Source organism: Rhinoraja longicauda, chromosome 14, assembly GCF_053455715.1.
Source record: "Rhinoraja longicauda isolate Sanriku21f chromosome 14, sRhiLon1.1, whole genome shotgun sequence".
NCBI lineage: Eukaryota > Metazoa > Chordata > Chondrichthyes > Rajiformes > Arhynchobatidae > Rhinoraja > Rhinoraja longicauda.
The window spans coordinates 48,275,970-48,298,588 of record NC_135966.1 but is presented as its reverse complement, the minus strand read 5'-3'; the positions used below and the strand labels follow the sequence as shown (position 1 = coordinate 48,298,588).

General features: G+C 44.7%; 1 non-coding gene across 1 annotated transcript; it reads left to right on the top strand.

The window, feature by feature from the left end:
* Positions 1-16,814: 16,814 nt before the first annotated feature.
* trnaa-cgc (transfer RNA alanine (anticodon CGC)) lies at positions 16,815-16,886 on the top strand. Its single transcript has one exon. It is a non-coding gene; the product is annotated as a tRNA-Ala (tRNA).
* Positions 16,887-22,619: the final 5,733 nt, after the last annotated feature.

Below are 22,619 nucleotides of genomic sequence, written 5' to 3'. Positions count from 1 at the left end.
ACATAATGAAGGACCTTTTCCGCCCTGGCCATTTCTTCTTCTCCCATCTCCTATCAAATAGATAATACAAAGGCTTGAAAGCATGTACTACCAGATTCAGGAACACCATCTTCCCTGGTGTTAGCAGACTCTGAGTGGTCCTACCATAAACTAGGTTGCTGACCCGATCTTCCAGCCTTCCTTGTTGCCGGCCATGCACTTTTTAAAAATTGCGCTTTCTCTAATGTGGGAATCCCAAAAGCTGTTGGAGTTGTGCAATTCATCAGTACATTAAAACAAGCTGCCAGTTGGTATCTGTTGCTTCACATATTCATTTTCCCTGTCTTTCAGAAGTTGATAGCTGGTATCGACCATTTAACATGCTCATTGTTATCTCCATTGTACCTCCAGTACACACACAGACTTGCCATTAACACATTTGTTGTCAGGACCTTTGAACTCCACTGCATGTAAAGTTGAGAGGACGCCAGCTAGTATCAATTGTCAATATATTCATCGTCCTTATCTTGACACATGCAACACTCAGAGGCCTCCAGCTGTTATCTGCTATTAAACACATTTACTTCCCGATCTGTGTGCCCCGTTAAGCCAAGACCCAAAAAGTCACGATCCAGTGTCAGGTTATGCTTACCTTTGTACCTTGTTGCATTCGGAACTGAGAAGTTGTTACTTTCGTACAATGTAAGAGTGAAGCATAATACCTGTAACTAACATATCAAACTACCTCACATCTGTAAGTAGACACAAAATGCTCGAGTAACTCAGCGGGTCAGGCAGCATCTCTGGAGAGAAGGAATGGGTGACGTTTAGGGTCGAGACCCTTCTTCACAACCCGAAACATCATCCATCCCTTCTCTCCCGAGATGCTGCCTGACCCGCTGATTTACTCCGGCATTTTGTGTCTACCTTCGATTTAAACCAGCATCTGCAGTTTTCTTTCCTTCACATCCGAACTTCCTCAGTTGTTATCTTTTTTTGGTGTAGAAATGTCCTGCTGTACAGACTTAACTTTGGAGATGTGATCACAGCCTTTGACTGAGACACTTCTCCTCTTGTGCAAGTAAAACTCACTGCTGATGGTTAACCTTATAGTACCATGAGTCTTATTAAAGGGGCGAGTTTGTCACTAATAACACCGGGTCACTATATTCTGCACTTGCATATCTTCCTCTGTTCTACCGGTTGTATTTCTGTACAGTTTGATTATACTCAGGTACAGCACGATTCTACTGGGTAGCACAGACAAAGATTTTCTCTGTGTCTCAGTACACATGACTATTATAAACTAATACCTTTAGAAAGAAAGGAAATAACTTTGTTTTTATATAGCACCATTTGAGACCTCATTCGAAGGTATTTATTCGCAAAATGCTGGAGTAGGTCAGGCAGCATCTCAGGAGAGAAGGAATGGGTGACGTTTCGGGTCGAGACCCTTCTTCAGACTGATGTCCGGGGGGGGCGGGACAAAGGAAGGATATAGGTGGAGACAGGAAGATAGAGGGAGAACTGGGAAGGTGGAGGGGAAGAGAGGGACAGAGGGACTATCTAAAGTTGGAGAAGTCAATGTTCATACCGCTGGGCTGCAAGCTGCCCAAGCGAAATATGAGGTGCTGTTCCTCCAATTTCCAGTGGGCCTCACTATGGCACTGGAGGAGGCCCATGACAGAAAGGTCAGTCTGGGAGTGGGAGGGGGAGTGCGAGTGGGATCACAGCTAGTTGAACATGAGGAATTGACCTGAAAGAGTATACTGGCAATGTTGATAGATGTGCAGATTGGCGTCCAGCCTTTATTTCTTTTCTTTGAATAATAGTCACAGGGTGGTTAATAAGGATGTAACAGCTCGGACGTTGGGAAATCAGTCAGTGTAATGACAGGCACAGTACTGCCCAATGTCAGTCAGTATTTGTGCAGAGAAAGAGCACCTGAGTTCACACTTGGCCGACATCCATCCCTCAGCTAACGTCACGGAGACAAACGACTTGGTGTCCATGTCACTGCAGTTGTGCAATTTACAATGCGGGTCATGAAGTTGTTGTTGCGACACAGACTACATCTCATGATGCAATTCCATACCTGTAAAGTGTTTTATGTCATAACTGAAGTTGTGAATGCTATGATGTAACCGGGGTTATTCCTTTCAGTTGTCCGGGGATGCAGGGCTACAGAATGGAGCTTTCATTTCTGTTAGTCACTCCCCGGCCTCTTTCTCATCAACATCAAAGAAAGCTGCCATAACGCTTCTTTGCCCAAAAAATAGAGAATCACGGAAAGATTCTGCAGGCCAGACAGCATCACAAGCAATATCCAGTGTGTAAAATCATTAGGGGCACAGATCAAAGGACACAAAGTGCTGGAGTAACTCAGCAGGTCAGACCTCTTATAGAAACTTACAAAATTCTTAAGGGGTTGGACAGGCTAGATGCAGGAAGATTGTTCCCGATGTTGTGGAAGTCCAGAACAAGGGGTCACAGTTTAAGGATAAGGGGGAAGTCTTTTAGGACCGAGATGAGAAAGTTTTTTTTCACACAGAGAGTGGTGAATCTGTGGAATTCTCTGCCACAGAAGGTAGTTGAGGCCAGTTCATTGGCTATATTTAAGAGGGAGTTAGATGTGGCCCTTGTGGCTAAAGGGATCAGGGGGTATGGAGAGAAGGCAGGTATGGGATACTGAGTTGGATGATCTGCCATGATCATATTGAATGGCGGTGCAGGCTCGAAGGTCCGAATGGCCTACTCCTGCACCTATTTTCTATGTTTCTATGTTTCTATTCACAATCAGTCTGAAGAAGGTTCCCAACCCGAAATGTCACTTATCCATGTTTACCAGAGATTCTGTCTGACCCACTGGGTTACTCCAGCACTTTGTGTCCTTTTGTGCACACCAGCATCTGCAGTTCCTTGTTTCTATATAGGCATCGATAGGGTGGGTGGCCTTTTCCCCAGGGTAGGGGAGTGGAAAACTAAAGGGTGAGCACCTGTGCTCAGTCTGCCAAAGCCTGCTGGATATCCTGGTTGCAAACCATTTTAACTCTGCTTCCCATTCCCACACTGACCCTCCTGTCCTGTGCCTCCTCCATTGCTAGAGTGAGACCGCGCGCAAACTGGAGGAACAGCACTTCATATACTGCTTGGGCAGTTTATAACCCAATGGTATGAACATTGAATTCTCCAATTTTAGCTAACCCCCAAGACCCCACCCCAAGCCCCCTCCTTTCTTCCCCCCTTCCCTCCCCTTTATGCCCCACCTCGACCCTCGACTCCCTCCTACTTCTCCCCACCCACCCACCCTCCCCCCACACCACCACCCCCCTCGCCACTTTCCCCCCTCTGGCTCCGCAATCTGCAACTCCAAACCTGTTCACACCTCCTGCTCTTTTCTCTTGCCTTTGTTTCAACCATTTGCCTAACATCAACTCCCTTCTCACCTGTGTCCACCTCTTTTCCAGTTCTCTTCTCCACCACTACAATCAGTCTGGAAAATAATCTCGACCCGAAACGTCACCTCTCCATGTTCTCCAGAGATGCTGCCTGACCCGCTGAGTTACTCCAGCACTTTGTGCCCTTTAACCAATGGAACTTATTGGTAAGTAAAGGGCATGTGCAATTACAAATCTTGCAATTTTACACTGACACATTTCCTGGAGTAAGGGAAAATATTATTATCAATTTACTGACAGAATTGTGTAAACACAAATGTTGCATGATTTATTCACACTGTATTTCTCGATAGTCTGATGTACATAGAGATATTGTTAGTTTAAATTGTTTATTATTCAGGTCCGCACTTGTAAACCCACAATCAATGGCTGTAATGAACCATTTGGTTTAGAATGGTGCTAAGAATCCTTTAGTTTGGAACTGTTACAAACTAGCAAACGTGACTTGAAAAATTGCACTTACACACTGCCTTAACATGTCCCATCAGACGTTAGAAATGGTGACTCACTTCAGTTTTGTCATTGTTGCATAGACCAACGCAGCAGGCAATTTGCACAGAACAGAGCAACGAGCAACAGAGCAACAGAGCAACAGAGCAACAGAGCAACAGAGCAACGAATGAATTAATGACTAATCTGCAACCGGTGAAGTTGGGAAAGGCACAGAAGCTCTTCTGTTCTACTCTGTGCAGTGACATGAGACCTGAACAATTAAATATCTCAAGTGAAAGGTATTACGTTGCAACGCATCAGATCAATGGTTTATTCTCCCAAGTCCGAACCTGAGCCCAAATCCACACCCTCCCAACTCTGAGCATACTTTCAGTTTACGTTGTGTAGTTCAGGATGACAATTGGATTTTGACAGGTAAATATTGCCTTTCATTTTCACAAGCGTCTGAGTGGCTGCTCCATGCTTTTTCTGCCATTGATAAAAGTGAAAACAACCACCCCCACCCTTGGATGGAATAGTTATTTTGGACACAGGTGGCTCAAACTGCTCCTGTCGTGTCACCATTCACTGTAACCACAGTATTTGACACAGAGCCAATTATCCTAACTAACGCTACACGGAAGCTGAATCTCTAGCATAGGTCAAGGCAGCAGGTGCCAAACCACAACAAATAGATTAGTTTGAGCTACGCTGCCTTCAGCTTAGATCAAGCATAAGACTTTTTCCTTATTAGTTGATCGGACCATCCAAGCCTTCCTAACCCCATGCAGAACCTATTTGCTGAGAGGCAAAAGATAGACACAAAAAGCAGGTCAGGCAGCATCCCTGGAGTAAGGGAATAGGTGACTTTTCGGGTCGAGACTATTTTCAGACTGAGAGTCAGGGGAAAGGGAAACGAGAAAAATAGACGGTGATGTAGAGAGATATAGAACAAATGAATGAATGTTATGCAAAAAAGTAATGATGATAACTGTGCCATTGTTAACTGTGGCCAAGGTGAAAACGAGTATAGACAATGAAACTCAACAAGCCGACTTTGAAGGTAGACACAAAATGCTGGAGTAACTCAGCGGGTCAGGCAGCATCTCGGGAGAGAAGGAATGGGTGACGCTTCGGGTCGAGACCCTTCTTCAGACTCTCTGGGTCGAGACCCTTCTTCCGACTTTGAAGCTGGTTTGACTTGAGTGGGGGAGGGGATGGAGAGAGGGGGGATGCAAGGATTTGAGAGAAATCAATACTCATACCACTAAGTTGTAATCTGCACAAGCGAAATACGAGATGCTGTTCCTCCAAATTGCATTTGGCCTCACTCTGACAATGGAGGTGGCCCAGGACAGAGAGGTCAGTGTGGGGAATTAAAATATTTGTCAACCGGGAGTTCAGGTAGGTCCAGGCAGACTGAGTGAAGGTGTTCAGCGAAACGATCGCCGAGTCTACATTTGGTCTCGCCGATGTATGAAGTCCACACCTTAGATTTAGATTTTAGATTTAGATTTAGAGATACAGCGCGGAAACAGGCCATTCGGCCCACCGGGTCCGCGCCGCCCAGCGATCCCCGCACATTAACACTATCCTACACACACTAGGGACAATTTTTACATTTACCCAGTCAATTAACCTACATAGCTGTACGTCTTTGGAGTGTGGGAGGAAACCGAAGATCTCGGAGAAAACCCACGCAGGTCACGGGGAGAATGTACAAACTCCGTACAGACGGTGCCCGTAGCCAGGATCGAACCTGAGTCGCCGGCACTGCATTCGCTGCAAGGCAGCAACTCTACCGCTGCGCCACCGTGCCGCCCGCACCTTGAACAACGGATACAATAGATGAGGTTGGAGGAGATGTAAGTGAACCTCTGCAACAGTCCTTTCAGGTTAGACTCGGTGACCGTTTCGTCGAACGTTTGCATTCGGTCCACCAAGGCCTACTGGATCTTCCTGTTGCTAATCATTTTAACTTCCCTTCCCATTCCTATACTGACCTTTCTGTCCTGGGCCTCCTGTATTGCCAGAGTGAGACCACACACAAACTGGAGGAACAACACCTCATGTTCTGCTTGGGTAGCTTACAATCCAACAGTATGAGCATTGCATTCTCTAATTTTAGATAATCTCTAACAAACCTCCCCCCCTTCTTCTTTCTCCCTCACACCTCCCCTTCTCTACCTACCCCCCCCCCCCCTGTCTCCCCCCCCCACTTGCAACTATTTCACTCCTCACCCTACTCCGACATTCCTTTCTCTCTCTTCACAATTCACCACTCTTCAATCTGTTTGTCCTAATCTCTGGCCTTTGTGCAATCTTCCTATCAACCCCCTGCCCCTCTCGTCTGTGTCCGGCTATTATCCGCTATGCTTCGTTTGTCTCTCCTCTCGCCCAGCCTTTTTCCACCTCCCCCACAATCAGTCTGAAGTCGGGTCCTGACCCGAAACGTCACCGATCCACGATCACCAGTTGAGCTGCTGAGTTACTCCTGCACTTTTTTTCCTTCTGTGTTAGTAGTTTGCTGCGTTTGACATTTATTATAATGACTGCATTTTACTGAATGACTTATCAGTTGTAAAATGCATTGGGATGTTCTGCATGCAGGATGACCCAACATTTGCTGGAGGATTGTGCCGTTGAACTAAAACATCCATAAGCATCATGGTTAAATAACGTGCCTTTGATTAACACACCTTATGATTTCCTGCACTTTTGTTTGCTTGCTGTTTTCCACACAGAACGCAGTTATAAGCCATATATCAAGGGTCGGCCATAAAATCAATGGCAGTTACGGCTTCATTTTCACACCTCTACCGTTGAATATTTAGGAATAGTGACTGAGGTAATCTTATAGAGGGAATCAAGGAATATGGAGACAGCTTCAGTTCCCTCAGTCTGATAGAACAAAAAGCATGCAGGCTTCACAGTCAACTGACAATTCTCAAACTCCGCGCACAACAACCCAGTCTAAATGTACACAGGCTATGCTAAGCATTGGACAGACATAACGTGCTGGAGTAACTGAGCGGGTCAGGCAGTATCTATGGAGAAAAGGAATAGGTGACGTTTTAGGTCGAGACCCTTCTTCAGACTGAGAGTCAGGTCCTCCCTTTCCCCTGACTCAGTCTGGAGAAGGGTCTCGACCCGAAACGTCACCTATTCCTTTTCTCCATAGATGCTGCTTGACCCGCTGAGTTACCCCAGCTTTGTTGTGTCTGTTTTTGGTTTCAACCAGTGTCTGGAGTTCCTTTCTACACACTAATCGTTGATGGTCAGAAAGTTGGGAATTCAGGACAGAAGCAGGAGACGCTGCAAAGAATATTTACAGCCGACTTGTATGGTTCTAATGAACGGTCACAGACCTAAAGCATTAACTGCTTCTTTCCCTGCCTGATCGGTTGTGGTTTTCAGCATTTTCTGTTTTCGTGTCAATCGCCTTGTTAGACGTGTACTTTTGAAGAGCCAACAGTCAGAGAGAAATAGATGAGAAAATATGTGTCCATGTTTCTGAGAAGTCCAAACAAACTGTAAAAGAATAAAATTCTAATAATTTACAATTCAATTATTCAGAAAGCCCAATGGTTTGGCATTTGGCTCAGCTGTTCCTGTTTCCACTGGAACATTTATTACTCTACTGTGTAATATTTTTTAAAAAACAAATTAAAACGCCAGACACAAGAGACTGCAAGTACTGATGTCTCTGCATTGAAACTGATTCGAGGTATTAATTGTAATGTCCAATGCTCTGGAAAATCAGTGGGTCCAGTCCCACCAAAGTCCTAAAGGTGCCAAATTATTTGAGTTTTACTGTGGTATTGGAATTTTAGCTATTCTGCCATAACTGAGACAGTCACAGCATAACAGTAAGCCCAACAGGAGAGGAGTGGTATTGGAGAGTTTTAAAGAAAGAACACAGATAAGTGAAAAGGCAGCAGCAAGAGAGGATTTGGGAGACACCAATCATAATTCAGCTGAATTTTAAATAGATAGAGAAAATGGGTCAAAGATAGAGCAGGGGTGGCATGATGGCACAGCGGTAGACTTGCTGCCCTACAGCGTTTGCAACGCCGGAGACCCGGGTTTGATCCAGACAAAGGGTGCTTGACTGTACGGAGTTTGTACGTTCTCCCCGTGACCGCATGGGTTTTCTCCGAAATCTTCGGTTTCTTCCCACACTCCAAAGACGTACGGGTTTGTGGGAACTTCTACCATCGGGCAGACGATACAAGGCCTTCTACGCCCGCACCTCCAGACTCAGGAACAGCTTCATCCCCAGGGCCATAGCTGCTATGAACCGGTCCTGCTGAGCCGGATGGTCACATCGCACAGTGAACCGGCACAGATCTACTTTATTCTGTTTTAAAACTGTTCTAATTTGTTTCATTGGGTTGTTTAAATTAATACTGACTAGCTAATCAATTTATTGCATCGTATGGGAGGCGCATTCCCAATCTCGTTGTACCCCTGTACAATGACAATAAAGATATATTGTATTGTATTGTATTGTATAAGTGTAGGTTGGCCCTAGTGCGTGGAGGATAGTGTTAATGTGCGGGAATCGCTGGTCAGTGCGGACTCAGTGGCCCATAGGATTTGTATCTGCGTTGCCTCTCTAAACTAAACTAAACTAAACCAAATGTTTTATGTTGGAGTAAGGGCAAATAACCTTGCCAGACACATACTTTGTAAAGGAGATCAGCTTCTTGGATGTAAATCATTGTCAGTGGGGGGTGATCAAGGAAGAGTGGGTGAGGAGTCAGAACAAATATCATCCTTTTATAAGGACAAAAACAACTCCCAATTGTTTTTGATTAATACAGCATGAGAACAGTCCCTTTTTCCCACCGCGTCTGTGATGAGCATCAAGCATTCATCTACACCAAACCCACCACATTTCACCAATACCATCAGCTCACATATTCCATTACTCATCCACGCACTGGGGCCAATTTGTAATGGCTGATAAACCTAACAAATCTGCATGTCTTTGGTTTGTGGGAGAAACTCATGTGGTCGCAGAGAGAACAGGATATCTCCATGTGGGCATCACCGCCTCTACTTCCTCAGAAGATTACAGAGATTCGGTACGTCAGAGAGGATTCATCCTGAACCTCTACAGGTGTGCAGTGGAGAGCACATTGACTGGTTGCGTCACGGCCTGGTTCGGCAACTTGAACGCCCAGAAGACTGCAAAAAGTGGTGAACACTGCCCAGTCCATCCCCGGCTCTGACCTCCCCACCATCGAAGGGATTTACAGGAGTCGCTGCCTCAAAAAGGCAGCCGGCATCATCAGAGACCCACACCACCCTGGCCATGCACTCATCTCACCCCTGCCATTGCAAAGAAGGTACAGGAGCCCCAAAACTGTAACCTGTCCAGGTTCACGAACAGCTTCTTCCCCACAGCCATCAGGCTATTACACACCACAACCTCAAATAAACTCTCAACTACAATAGACTATTATTATTATTATTATTATTATTGCACTATTATTGTTTGTCTTTGTGTGCACATATGTATGCGTGTGTGTAGAAATATACATATATATATATGTGTGTAGGAAAATAACTGCAGATGCTGGTACAAATCGAAGGTATCACAAAAAGCTGGAGTAACTCAGCGGGTCAGGCAGTATCTCAGGAGCGAAGGAATGGGTGACGTATCGGTCGAGACCCTTCTTCAGACTGTGTGTGTGTGTGTGTGTATTTGTGAGTATGTGTACATATACACACTGAACTATTTTCTCTCTCATTTATTATATTGTTTACAGTGCATTATGTTTACATATTCTGTTGTGCTGCTGCAAGTAAGAATTTCATTGTTCTATCTGGGACACATGACAATAAAACACTCTTAACTCTTGACCCAAAGTTGGGATTTAACCCAAGGCACTGAAGCTGTGAGGTAGCAATTTTAGTTTCGTAGTTTAGTTTATTGTCACGTGTAACAATAAACTAAACTGGCACAGAGTGAAAAGCTTTTGTTGCGTGCTAACCAGTCAGTGGAAAGACAATAGATGATTACAAGCAAGCCATCCAGAGTGTGCGGATCCATGTTGGAGGGAATACTGTGAATAATGATCAACGTGCTGTAACACCATGCCTCTGTGCATAGTTGAAGGGGAATTTTGGGAAGCAGCCTTTTAAAGGTGCCCAGTGAATTAGAGAAGGGCTTGACAGGAAGCTCAGAGTTCTCGAGGGTAAGATGAGAATTGAACGGACAATAGACAATAGACAATAGACAATAGACAATAGGTGCAGGAGTAGGCCATTCAGCCCTTCGAGCCAGCACCGCCATTCAATGCGATCATGGCTGATCACTCTCAATCAGTACCCCGTTCCTGCCTTCTCCCCATACCCCCTAACTCCGCTATCCTTAAGAGCTCTATCCAGCTCTCTCTTGAAAGCATCCAACGAACTGGCCTCCACTGCCTTCTGAGGCAGAGAATTCCACACCTTCACCACCCTCTGACTGAAAAAGTTCTTCCTCATCTCCGTTCTAAATGGCCTACCCCTTATTCTTAAACTGTGGCCCCTTGTTCTGGACTCCCCCAACATTGGGAAGATGTTATCTGCCTCTAATGTGTCCAATCCCCTAATTATCTTATATGTTTCAATAAGATCCCCCCTCATCCTTCTAAATTCCAGTGTATACAAGCCCAATCGCTCCAGCCTTTCAACATACGACAGTCCCGCCATTCCGGGAATTAACCTAGTGAACCTACGCTGCACGCCCTCCATAGCAAGAATATCCTTCCTCAAATTTGGAGACCAAAACTGCACACAGTACTCCAGGTGCGGTCTCACCAGGGCCCGGTACAACTGTAGAAGGACCTCTTTGCTCCTATACTCAACTCCTCTTGTTACGAAGGCCAACATTCCATTGGCTTTCTTCACTGCCTGCTGTACCTGCATGCTTCCTTTCATTGACTGATGCACTAGGACACCCAGATCTCGTTGAACTCCCCCTCCTCCTAATTTGACACCATTCAGATAATAATCTGCCTTTCTATTCTTGCTTCCAAAGTGAATAACCTCACACTTATCTACATTAAACTGCATCTGCCATGTATCCGCCCACTCACACAACCTGTCCAAGTCACCCTGCAGCCTTATTGCATCTTCCTCACAATTCACACTACCCCCCAACTTAATATCATATGCAAATTTGCTAATGGTACTTTTAATCCCTTCGTCTATGTCATTAATGTATATCGTAAATAGCTGGGGTCCAAGCACCGAACCTTGCGGTACCCCACTGGTCACTGCCTGCCATTCCGAAAGGGACCCATTTATCCCCACTCTTTGCTTTCTGTCTGTCAACCAATTTTCTATCCATGTCAGTACCCTACCCCCAATACCATGTGCCCTAATTTTGCCCACTAATCTCCTATGTGGGACCTTGTCGAAGGCTTTCTGAAAGTCGAGGTACACCACATCCACTGACTCTCCCTTGTCAATTTTCCTAGTTACATCCTCAAAAAATTCCAGTAGATTTGTCAAGCATGATTTCCCCTTCGTAAATCCATGCTGACTCGGAATGATCCCGTTACTGCTATCCAAATGCTCAGCAATTTCGTCTTTTATAATTGACTCCAGCATCTTCCCCACCACTGATGTCAGACTAACTGGTCTATAATTACCCGTTTTCTCTCTCCCTCCTTTCTTAAAAAGTGGGATAACATTTGCTATCCTCCAATCCACAGGAACTGATCCTGAATCTATAGAACATTGAAAAATGATCTCCAATGCTTCCACTATTTCTAGAGCCACCTCCTTAAGTACTCTGGGATGCAGACCATCAGGCCCTGGGGATTTATCAGCCTTCAGTCCCATCAGTCTACCCAAAACCATTTCCTGCCTAATGTGGATTTCCTTCAGTTCCTCCATCACCCTAGGTTCTCCGGCCCCTAGAACATTTGGGAGATTGTGTGTATCTTCCTCAGTGAAGACAGATCCAAAGTAACGGTTTAACTCGTCTGCCATTTCTTTGTTCCCCATAATAAATTCCCCTGCTTCTGTCTTCAAGGGACCCACATTTGCCTTGACTATTTTTTTCCTCTTCACGTACCTAAAAATACTTTTGCTATCCTCCTTTATATTATTGGCTAGTTTACCCTTGTACCTCATCTTTTCTCCCCGTATTGCCTTTTTAGTTAACTTTTGTTGCTCTTTAAAAGAGTCTATGTCATCCTCTGTCTTCCCACTCTTCTTTGCTATGTTATACTTCCTCTCCTTAATTTTTATGCTGTCCCTGACTTCCCTCGTCAGCCACAGGTGTCTCTTACTCCCCTTGGAGTCTTTCCACCTCTTTGGAATAAATTGATCCTGCAACCTCTGCATTATTCCCAGGAATACCTGCCATTGCTGTTCTACCGTCTTCCCTGCTAGGGCCTCCTTCCAATCAATTTTGGCCAGCTCCTGCCTCATGCCTCTGTAATCCCCTTTGCTATACTGTAATACCGACACTTCCGATTTTCCCTTCTGCCTTTCCATTTGCAGAGTAAAACTTATCATGTTGTGATCACTGCCTCCTAATGGCTCTTTTACCTCTAGTCCCCTTATCAGATCAGGATCATTACACAACACTAAATCCAGAATTGCCTTCTCCCTGGTAGGCTCCAGTACAAGCTGTTCTAAGAATCCATCTCGAAGGCACTCTACAAACTCTCTTTCCTGGGGTCCATTTCCAACCTGATTTTCCCAGTCTACCTGCATGTTGAAATCTCCCATAACCACCGTAGCATTACATTTTTGACACGCCAATTTTATCTCCTGATTCAACTTGCACCCTATGTCGAGGCTACTATTTGGGGGCCTATAGATAACTCCCATTAGGGTCTTTTTATCCATACAATTTCTCATTTCTATCCATACTGATTCAACATCTCCTGATTCTATGTCACCCCTTGCAAGGGAATGAATATCATTCCTTACCATCAGAGCAACCCCACCCCCTCTGCCCACCTGTCTGTCTTTTCTATACGTTGTGTACCCCTGAATATTCAGTTCCCAGCCCTGGTCCTCTTGTAGCCATGTCTCAGTGATCCCTACAACATCATACTTGCCCATGACTAACTGAGCCTCAAGCTCATCCACTTTATTTTTTATACTACGCGCATTTAAGTACAACACTTTAACTTCTGTATTTACCTCCCCTCTCACATCGTTCACAATTGGCCCTGCCCTTAATTTCTTTTCCCCTCTAGAACTTCTGTTCCCATTCTTCCGAGAGTCTTTTGCAATATCTCCTGTATTCCCTTTTACCTCATCTTCATATTCACAATTTGTTAACCCCTCCCCGGAGTGGTGGGAGGAGGGGTCGTGGAGTCCAGGCAGAGTCAAAACACAACAAACCTCAACATTGTGCCAGTAGAGATAGAATTAGACAAGACCAAGGAGATATTTCAATCTTTAGATGTAAACAAATAACCCTTTCAGGATGGAGGGACACAACTAGATAGAGCGCTCGACACACACAGTGCCACCTGTGGTCACACATGGAATTTCAACCGAGTTTTCATGACTTTGACAGATTATAGGGGTGGGTAGACCATCAGTTACTGGATATTTGGGCCGCATGGATTCTTGGACGAAATGGCGTGAATTTTGAACATTGAAGTTGCTCTGATTTATCCAGTGATATCATGAAAAGACCAGTCTACCAGGAGTACTGAATTGGATGAGGGATGCACATTGATTTTAGATTTCGATGCAGCATTTTATCATATATAACATATAACATATAACATATAACATATAACAACTACAGCATGGAAAAAGGCCTGTCCGGCCCTACCAGTCCACGCTGACCATTCTCCCTGACCTAGTCTCATCTACCTGCACTCAGACCATAACCCTCCAATCCCCTCCTATCCATATACCTATCCAATTTACTCTTAAATAATAAAATCGAGCCAGCCTCCACCACTTCCACCGGAAGTCCATTCCATACAGCCACAACCCTCTGAGTAAAGAAGTTCCCCCTCATGTTACCCCTAAACCTTTGTCCCTCAATTCTGAAGCTATGTCCCCTTGTTGGAATCTTCCCCACTCTCAAAGGGAAAAGCCTACCCACGTCAACTCTGTCCGTCCCTCTCAAAATTTAAAAAACCTCTATCAAGTCCCCCCTCAACCTTCTACGCTCCAAAGAATAAAGACCCAACCTGTTCAACCTCTCTCTGTAGCCTAAGTGCTGAAACCCAGGCAACATTCTAGTAAATCTCCTCTGTACCCTCTCCATTTTGTCGACATCCTTCCTATAATTTGGCGACCAGAACTGCACACCATACTCCAGATTTGGCCTCACCAATGCCCTGTACAATTTCAACATTACATCCCAACTTCTATACTCGATGCTCTGATTTATAAAGGCAAGCATACCAAACGCCTTCTTCACCACCCTATCCACATGAGATTCCACCTTCAGGGAACAATGCACAGTTATTCCCAGATCCCTCTGTTCCACTGCATTCCTCAATTCCCTACCATTTACCCTGTACGTCCTATTTTGATTTGTCCTACCAAAATGCAGCACCTCACACTTATCAGCATTAAACTCCATCTGCCATCTTTCAGCCCACCCTTCCAAAAGGCCCAAGTCTCTCTGTAGACTTTGAAAATCTACCTCACTATCAACTACTCCACCTATCTTAGTATCATCTGCATATTTACTAATCCAATTTGCCACACCATCATCCAGATCATTAATGTAAATGACAAACAACAGTGGACCCAACACAGATCCTTGGGGCACTCCACTAGACACTGGCCTCCAACCTGACATACAATTGTCAACCGTTACCCTCTGGTATCTCCCATTCAGCCATTGTTGAATCCATCTTGCAACCTCACTATTAATACCCAACGATTTAACCTTCTTAATCAACCTTCCATGTGGAACCTTGTCAAATGCCTTACTGAAGTCCATATAGACAACATCCACAGCCTTGCCCTTATCAATTTCCCTGGTAACCTCTTCAAAAAATTCAAGAAGATTAGTCAAACATGACCTTCCAGGCACAAATCCATGTTGACTGTTTCTAATCAGGCCTTGATTATCCAAATAATTATATATATTGTCCCTAAGTATCTTTTCCATTAATTTTCCCACCACAGACGTCAAACTAATAGGTCTATAATTGCTAGGTTTACTTTTAGAACCTTTTTTAAACAACGGCACAACATGCGCAATGCGCCAATCTTCCGGCACCATCCCTGTTTCTAATGACGTTTGAAATATTTCTGTCATAGCCCCTGCTATTTCTGCACTAACTTCCCTCAATGTCCTAGGGAATATCCTATCAGGACCTGGAGACTTATCCACTTTTATATTCTTCAAAAGTGTCCGTACCTCCTCTTCTTTAATCCTCCTAATTTCCATCACTACTCTACTTGTTTCGCTTACCTCACATAATTCAATATCCTTCTCCTCGGTAAATACCGAAGAAAATAAATTGTTTAATATCTCCCCCATTTCTTCCGGCTCAGCACATAGCTGTCCACTCTGACTCTCTAATGGACCAATTTTATCCCTCACTATCCTTTTGCTATTGACATATCTATAGAACCCCTTGGGGTTTACTTTTACATTACTTGCCAAAGCAGCCTCATATCTTTTTTTCGCTTTTCTAATTTCCTTCTTAAGATTCCTTTTACATTCTTTATCTTTGAGTAGCTGCCGTTTCCAGTTAAAGCTGTCCCTGTTCCTGTCTCTGTTTCATTCCAGTGATTTGTAATTGGAAGTGGCTTATGGTGTTGTCGCCAAGAGTTAGTGCAAAGATTGACAACATAAATGGTATAGATAGTTAGATGGAGCTCTAGGGGCTAGTGGAATCAAGGGATATGGGGAGAAGGCAGGCATGGGTTATTGATTGGGGACGATCAGCCATGATCAAAATGAATGGAGGTGCTGGCTCAAAGGGCCGAATGGCCTCCTCCTGCACTTATTTTCTATGTTTCTATGTTTCTATGTTTCTATGTATATAGAGTCATAGAGTCATTGAGACATACAGCACATGAACAGGGCCTTTGCCCAACCAAAATGCCCATCTGAGCTAGTCCCCCGTGTGTCTGCCTTTGGCCCATGTTCCTCCAAACCTTTCCCAGCCATACATCTTCAACCATAACTCTCTGGCATGAAATATGAATTTGTAGCTATAGATTTTTTTTAGATTTAGAGATACAGTGCAGAAACAGGCCCTTCGGCCCACCGGGTCCGTGCCATCCAGCGATCCCCGCACACTAACACTATCCTACACCCACTAGGGACAATTTTTACATTTGCCCAGCCAATTAACCTACAAACCTGTACGTCTTTGGAGTGTGGGAGGAAACTGAAGATCTCGGAACCGAAGAATCCGACAACACAGAAACAGGGCCTCAGCTCACTGAGTATGTGTTGACCATCTAGTACCCAGTTACACCAGTCCTATTTTATTCTTCACACATTCTCATTAACTGAACCTAGGTTTCACCGCCCACCTGCACACTAGAGGGCAATATACATTGGCCAGTTAATCCGTCAAACAGGACATCTTTGGGAGGAAAACAAAGAAACCACACAGTCAGAGGGGAGCTGTGTAAACTCCACAGGGCCTGCACCCAAGGTCAGGATCGAACCCGGGTTGCTGGAGATGTGAGGCAGCAGCCCTACTAACTGCACCCATTGGTTCTACACCATAGACCATGAACTGCCTCCTGATCTCTTTATCACCCATTGCCCACACCCAACAAAAATCTGTTCATCACAGTCCTGCAAGTTCCTGTTGTTCCCGCATCAGCAGCCTTACAGGAAGAAAACTCCTGCTTTCTGTTACACTGGGGAAAATCACGTCATTTGTTTTATGAGCAAACCAGGTTTAATCTTAGAAATGAACCTAATTTAGAAACCTTGATCAGATCAAAATACAAGGCAATATAATCCAACTTCAAGTGCTTGGGGATGTAGCTCAGTGGTAGAGCGCACGCTTCGCATGTGTGAGGTCCCGGGTTCAATCCCCGGCATCTCCAGCATTGCTTTTCTTTTGGCAGCATAGTGGCATGGTGGACCAACAACACCAGCTGAAATGTGATCTATCTGTAACTGCCAACCCTGGCATATCCCTCTCTACCACCATCTGTAACCGCCTACCCTGGCATATCCACCCGCTCTGCCATTACTATTGAGCCAGGGATCAACCTTACTTCAATGAGGGGTGCAGGAGGATATGCTGGTGAGCATCATGTATATCTGCAGACGAGATATCATGCATGTTGATGAAGAACAAAATCAACCTGCAATAGACCATGCTTGGCAATCTGACAACCAAGATTAAACAGCACAGCAGGTGCACTTGTGTTTGCAGATGTTGGTGGACAATTATACACCTAATTATTCCCGGAATGGCGGGATTGTCGTATGTTGAAAGACTGGAGCGGCTAGGCTTGTATACACTGGAATTTAGAAGGATGAGAGGGGTTCTTATCGAAACGTATAAGATTATTAAGGGGTTGGACACGTTAGAGGCAGGAAACATGTTCCCAATGTTGGGGGAGTCCAGAACCAGGGGCCACAGTTTAAGAATAAGGGGTAGGCCATTTAGAACGGAGATGAGGAAAAACATTTTCAGTCAGAAAGTTGTAAATCTGTGGAATTCTCTGCCTCAGAAGGCAGTGGAGGCCAATTCTCTGAATGCATTCAAGAGAGAGCTAGATAGAGCTCTTAGGGATAGCGGAGTCAGGGGGTATGGGAAGAAGGCAAGAACGGGGTACTGATTGAGAATGATCAGCCATGATCACGTTGAATGGTGGTGCTGGCTCGAAGGGCCGAATGGCCTCCTCCTGCACCTATTGTCTATTGTCTATAACAGGAGGAACATCTTGCATCTAGGTGCATATAATAAGGCTAATGCATTAAAGCATTTCGGACAGAAATGCCAAGTGGGTGATGCTCTTCTGCTCCCTCTTGTGTTCCACACAAAGACAGGGGACTGGCTGTTGAAGTAAGTCTTTGAGGGGCTGAGCAGAAGTATTCTGTGAAGGTGTCACCACTGCAGTTCACCTACTGCCACAACAGGTCCATGGCTGATGCCTCCTCCCTGGTCCTACACTCATCCCAGGAACACCTGGATAAGAAGAACACCTATGTCAGATTACGTTTCATCGACTATAGCTCTGGTTTCAATACCATTATCCCACCCAAGCTCATCTTCAAACTCAAGTTCAAACTCATGGGACTTGGTGTCAGCACTCCCCTCTGCAACAGGATCTTCGACTTCCTGAACAACAGACCACAATGAGCGAGGATAAAGGACAAATCATCCTCTACGATAATGCTCAACACTGGTGCCCGATAAGGATGCGTTCTCAGCCACCTACTATACTCAGCCACCTACTATACTCCTTATACACTCAAGACTGTGCAGCCAAATACCAATCCAACTCAATCTGCAAGTTCGCAGATGACACCACTCTAGTGGGCCGGATATCAAATAATGATGAGACAGAGTACAGAAAGGAGATTGGGAACCCTGTAACTTAGTGCCAAGACAACAACGTCCCATTCAATGTCAGCAAGACGAAGGAGATTGTGATTGTTTTCTGGAAGCAAAGCAGTTCACCCAGTAAACAGCGATGGCACAGACGTAGCGATAGTCAAAAGCTACTTATTCCTAGGAATAAATATCACCAGTAATTTGTCCTGGACCAGCCACATCGAAGCTGTGGCTGAGAGAGCACATCAACACCTCTCCTTCCTTCGAAGGCTTAGGAGGTTTGGCATGACCCCAACAGCCCTCACCGACTTCTACAGATGTGCCCTGGAAGCATTTTACCAGGATGCATCATAACTTGGTTTGGGAACAGCTCCAAACAAGACTGTAAGAAATTTCCGTTGTGGACATGGTCCAGACCAACCTCCCTTCCATTGACTCCATCTACACTTCACACTGCCTCAGCAAGGCAGCCAGCATAATCAGTCTGACCCCTCTCCCATCAGACACGAGGTGCAGAAGTTTGAAAATGCTACCTTCTGATTCACAGACGGTTTCTTCCCAGATGTTGAATTAAAGGATGTTCTTTTTAGGACTAATTACATAGAAACATTGAAAATAGGTGCAGGAGGAGGCCATTCGGCCCTTCGAGCCAACACCGCCATTCAATGTGATCATGGCTGATCACCCACAATCAGTAACCCGTGCCTGCCTTCTCCCCATATCCCTTGATTCCGCTAGCCCCTAGAGCTCTATCAAACTCTCTTTTAAATTCATCCTGTGAATCGACCTCCACTGCCTTCTGTGGCAGAATTCCACAAATTCACAACTCTCTGGGTGAAAAAGTTTTTTCTCACCTCAGTTTTAAATGGCCTCCCCTTTATTCTTAGACTGTGGCCCCCGGTTCTGGACTCCCCCACAGGGAGTTATTTGCCGCAGAAGGTTATGGAGGCCAAGTCAGTGGATATTTTTAAGGCAGAGATAGATTCGTGATTAGTGCAGATGTTAGAGGTTATGGGGAGAAGGCAGGAGAATGGGGTTAGGAGGGAGAGGTAGATCAGCCACGATTGAATGGCAGAGTAGACTTGATGGGCCGAATGGCCTAATTCAATTCCTATCACATGACCTTATGACCCATTGTCAGGAAACATAGAAACATAGAAACATAGAAAATAGGTGCAGGAGGAGGCCATTTGGCCTTTCGAGCCAGCACCGCCATTCATTGTGATCATGGCTGATCATCCATAATCAATAACCCGTGCCTGCCTTCTCCCCCTATCACTTGATTCCATTAGTCCCTAGAGATCTATCTAACTCTCTTAAATCCATCCAGTGATTTGGCCTCCACTGCCATCTGTGGCAGAGAATTCCACAAATTCACAACTCTCTGGGTGAAAAAGTTCCTTCTCACCTCAGTTTTAAATGGCCTCCCCTTTATTCTAAGACTGTGACCCCTGGTTCTGGACTCGCCCAACATTGGGAACATTTTTCCTGCGTCGAGCTTGTCCAGTCCTTTTATAATTTTATATGTCTCTATAAGATCCCCTCTCATCCTTCTAAACTCCAGTGAAACTCCAGGACTGAGACCACCAGACCGCCCTACAGTAAGAAATAATGAGCTTGGAAAACTCGCCATTACCGAGGAAATTAGCTCTTTGATATCTCATACCAATTCACTGTTTCACTATTTGAAACTTAACAAACAGTGAAAGTCTTGGATAGAGTGGATGTGGAGAGGATGTTGCCACGAGTGGGAGAGTCCAGGACTAGAGGTCATAGCCTCAGAATTAAAGGATGTTCCTTTAGGAAGGAAATGAGAAGGAATTTATTTAGTCACAGGTGAATTAGTGGTGAATTTGTGGAATTCTTTGCTACAGAAAGCTGTGGAAGCCAAGTCATGGATATTTTTAACACAGAGATAGACAGATTCTTGATTAGTACAGGTGTCAGGGGTTATGGAGCGAAGGCAGGAGAATGGGCTTAGATGGGAGAGATAGATCAGCCATGATTGAATGGCGGAGTAGACTTGATGGGCCGAATGGCCTAGTTCTGCTCCTGTCACTTATGACCTTATGACTTTATGTTATCAGGCAATTAAACGGTCCTCTCATGCTCTAGACCTCCCAACTACTGAATTGGAGATCTTTAAACTATCTTTAATTGGACTTTATCAGTCTTTATCTCGCATTACATTTTGTACATTTTATCCTTTACCTGTGCACTGTGGACAGCTTGATTGTATTCATGTTTAGCCTTTTCTTTGACAGAATTACACGCAAATAAAAGCTTTCCATTGTACCTCAGTACACGTGACAATAACAAACTAAACTAAACTAACTAAAATTAAATATAGTCTCTCTAGAGAACAGATAGTGAGCATCAAATTCAATACACTGGATTAGAAGTCAAGTCACATTTATTTGTCACATTCATACACAAGATGTGCAGTGAAATGAAAGTGGCAATGCCTGCGGATTGTGCTAAAACTACAAAACACAATAGATTTTTTTTTTTTAACACAAAAAATAAATTAATACAGTAAATTAAATTAGTCCCTGGTGATATGAGAGTTAACAGTCCTGATGGCCTGTGGGAAGAAACTCCGTCTCATCCTCTCCGTTTTCACAGCGTGACAGCGGAGGCGTTTGCCTGACCGTAGCAGCTGGAACAGTCCGTTGCTGGGGTGGTAGGGGTCCCCCATAATGTTGCTAGCTCTGGATCTGCACCTCCTGATGTATAGGTCCTGCAGGGGGGCGAGTGTAGTTCCCATGGTGCGTTCAGCTGAACGCACTACTCGGTGCAGGGCCTTCCTGTCTTGGGCAGAGCTGTTCCCAAACCAGATTGTGATGTTCCCGGACAAGATGCTCTCTACAGCCCCAGAGTAGGGATTGCATTTGGACTCGAATTCCTCTTCCCCTCTGTAGCCAAAAAGATAATTATTTTCTAACTTTTCCAGGTCTGATGAAGAGTTAACTCTTTCTCTCCCACAGTCTTACCAGCTGTGTAGCTCCAGTATGTTTGTATTTGTTTTATTTTACATTTTAATACAGGGCGATCTCTGGTTGGCGTGGACTCAGTGGGGTGAGGGGCATGTTTCCACACTGTGTCTCTGGAATCTAAAGTAAAGTCTATTAGATGAGAGGTCCAGAACTAAAATGTGACATCAAGGTTTTAACAGTCTAGTTCAGTTTCAGGCTGTTGTCAGGTAAAGATTGGAGTATCTGTTAGAAAGAAGAGTTTGTGATTAGTCCAGAGAACCTTGCTTTTGGTCATCAAAACTTGCATTTAACTATAATTGAACTGAACTTTAATTGAATGTCTTTCTGTTGAGTGTCAGGCTGGTAATTTGGAGCTGATCAAGAGAAATGATGATCAGGTAAAGTTCAGTGTCATTCCCAAATTTGTAAAAACTTATGTTGCTACTAGGGCGGCACGGTAGCGCAGCGGTAGAGTTGCTGCCTTACAGCGAATGCAGCGCCGGAGACCCGGGTTCGATCCTGACTACGGGTGCCGTCTGTACGGAGTTTGTACGTTCTCCCCGTGACCTGCGTGGTTTTTCTCCGAGGTCTTCGGTTTCCTCCCACACTCCAAAGACGTACAGGTTTGTAGGTTAATTGACTTGGCAAATGTAAATTGTCCCTAGTGGGTGTAGGGTAGCGTTAGTGTGCGGGGATCGCTGGTCGGTGCGGACCTGGTGGGTCGAAGGGCGTGTTTCCGCGCTGTATCTCTAAACTAAACTAAACTGAACTATTAGGTGATGTTGCCAGAACCGCCATTTTGCAGATAAATGCAAGGGAGCAAGAGGTAATGATGGGGTCATGGAAAGTGAATTTTTTGTCGACTCTTGGCTTTTGATGCAGGGATGTGAGTAGAAATATGCAGCGACTGCAGGTTTGCAATGTGTAAATGCAATGCAGGGCACGTCCCATGGGAATTTATACATGACTCTGATCAGAGCTGAAATCTTTTCAATTCTGATTGGAGTGATACAAAGTGGAGTTACAAGTGGCCAAAGAACTTTGGAAAGTAGAATATATCTAAAGCATTTGGAGAGGATAAAGAGATTGGAAAAAAATACAGCAGTTTACAACGATGAAAAGGTAAACGGTCACTCTTCTGGAGAGAGAGTTGATGATGGCAGGCTTTAAGTGGAGGAAGATTTATTAATAATATCAGAGCGCAGGAACTGCCAAATTCTTGTGCAGGAAGGAACTGCAGATTCTGGTTTACTCCAAAGATAGACACAAAATGCTGGAGTAACTCAGCAGGACAG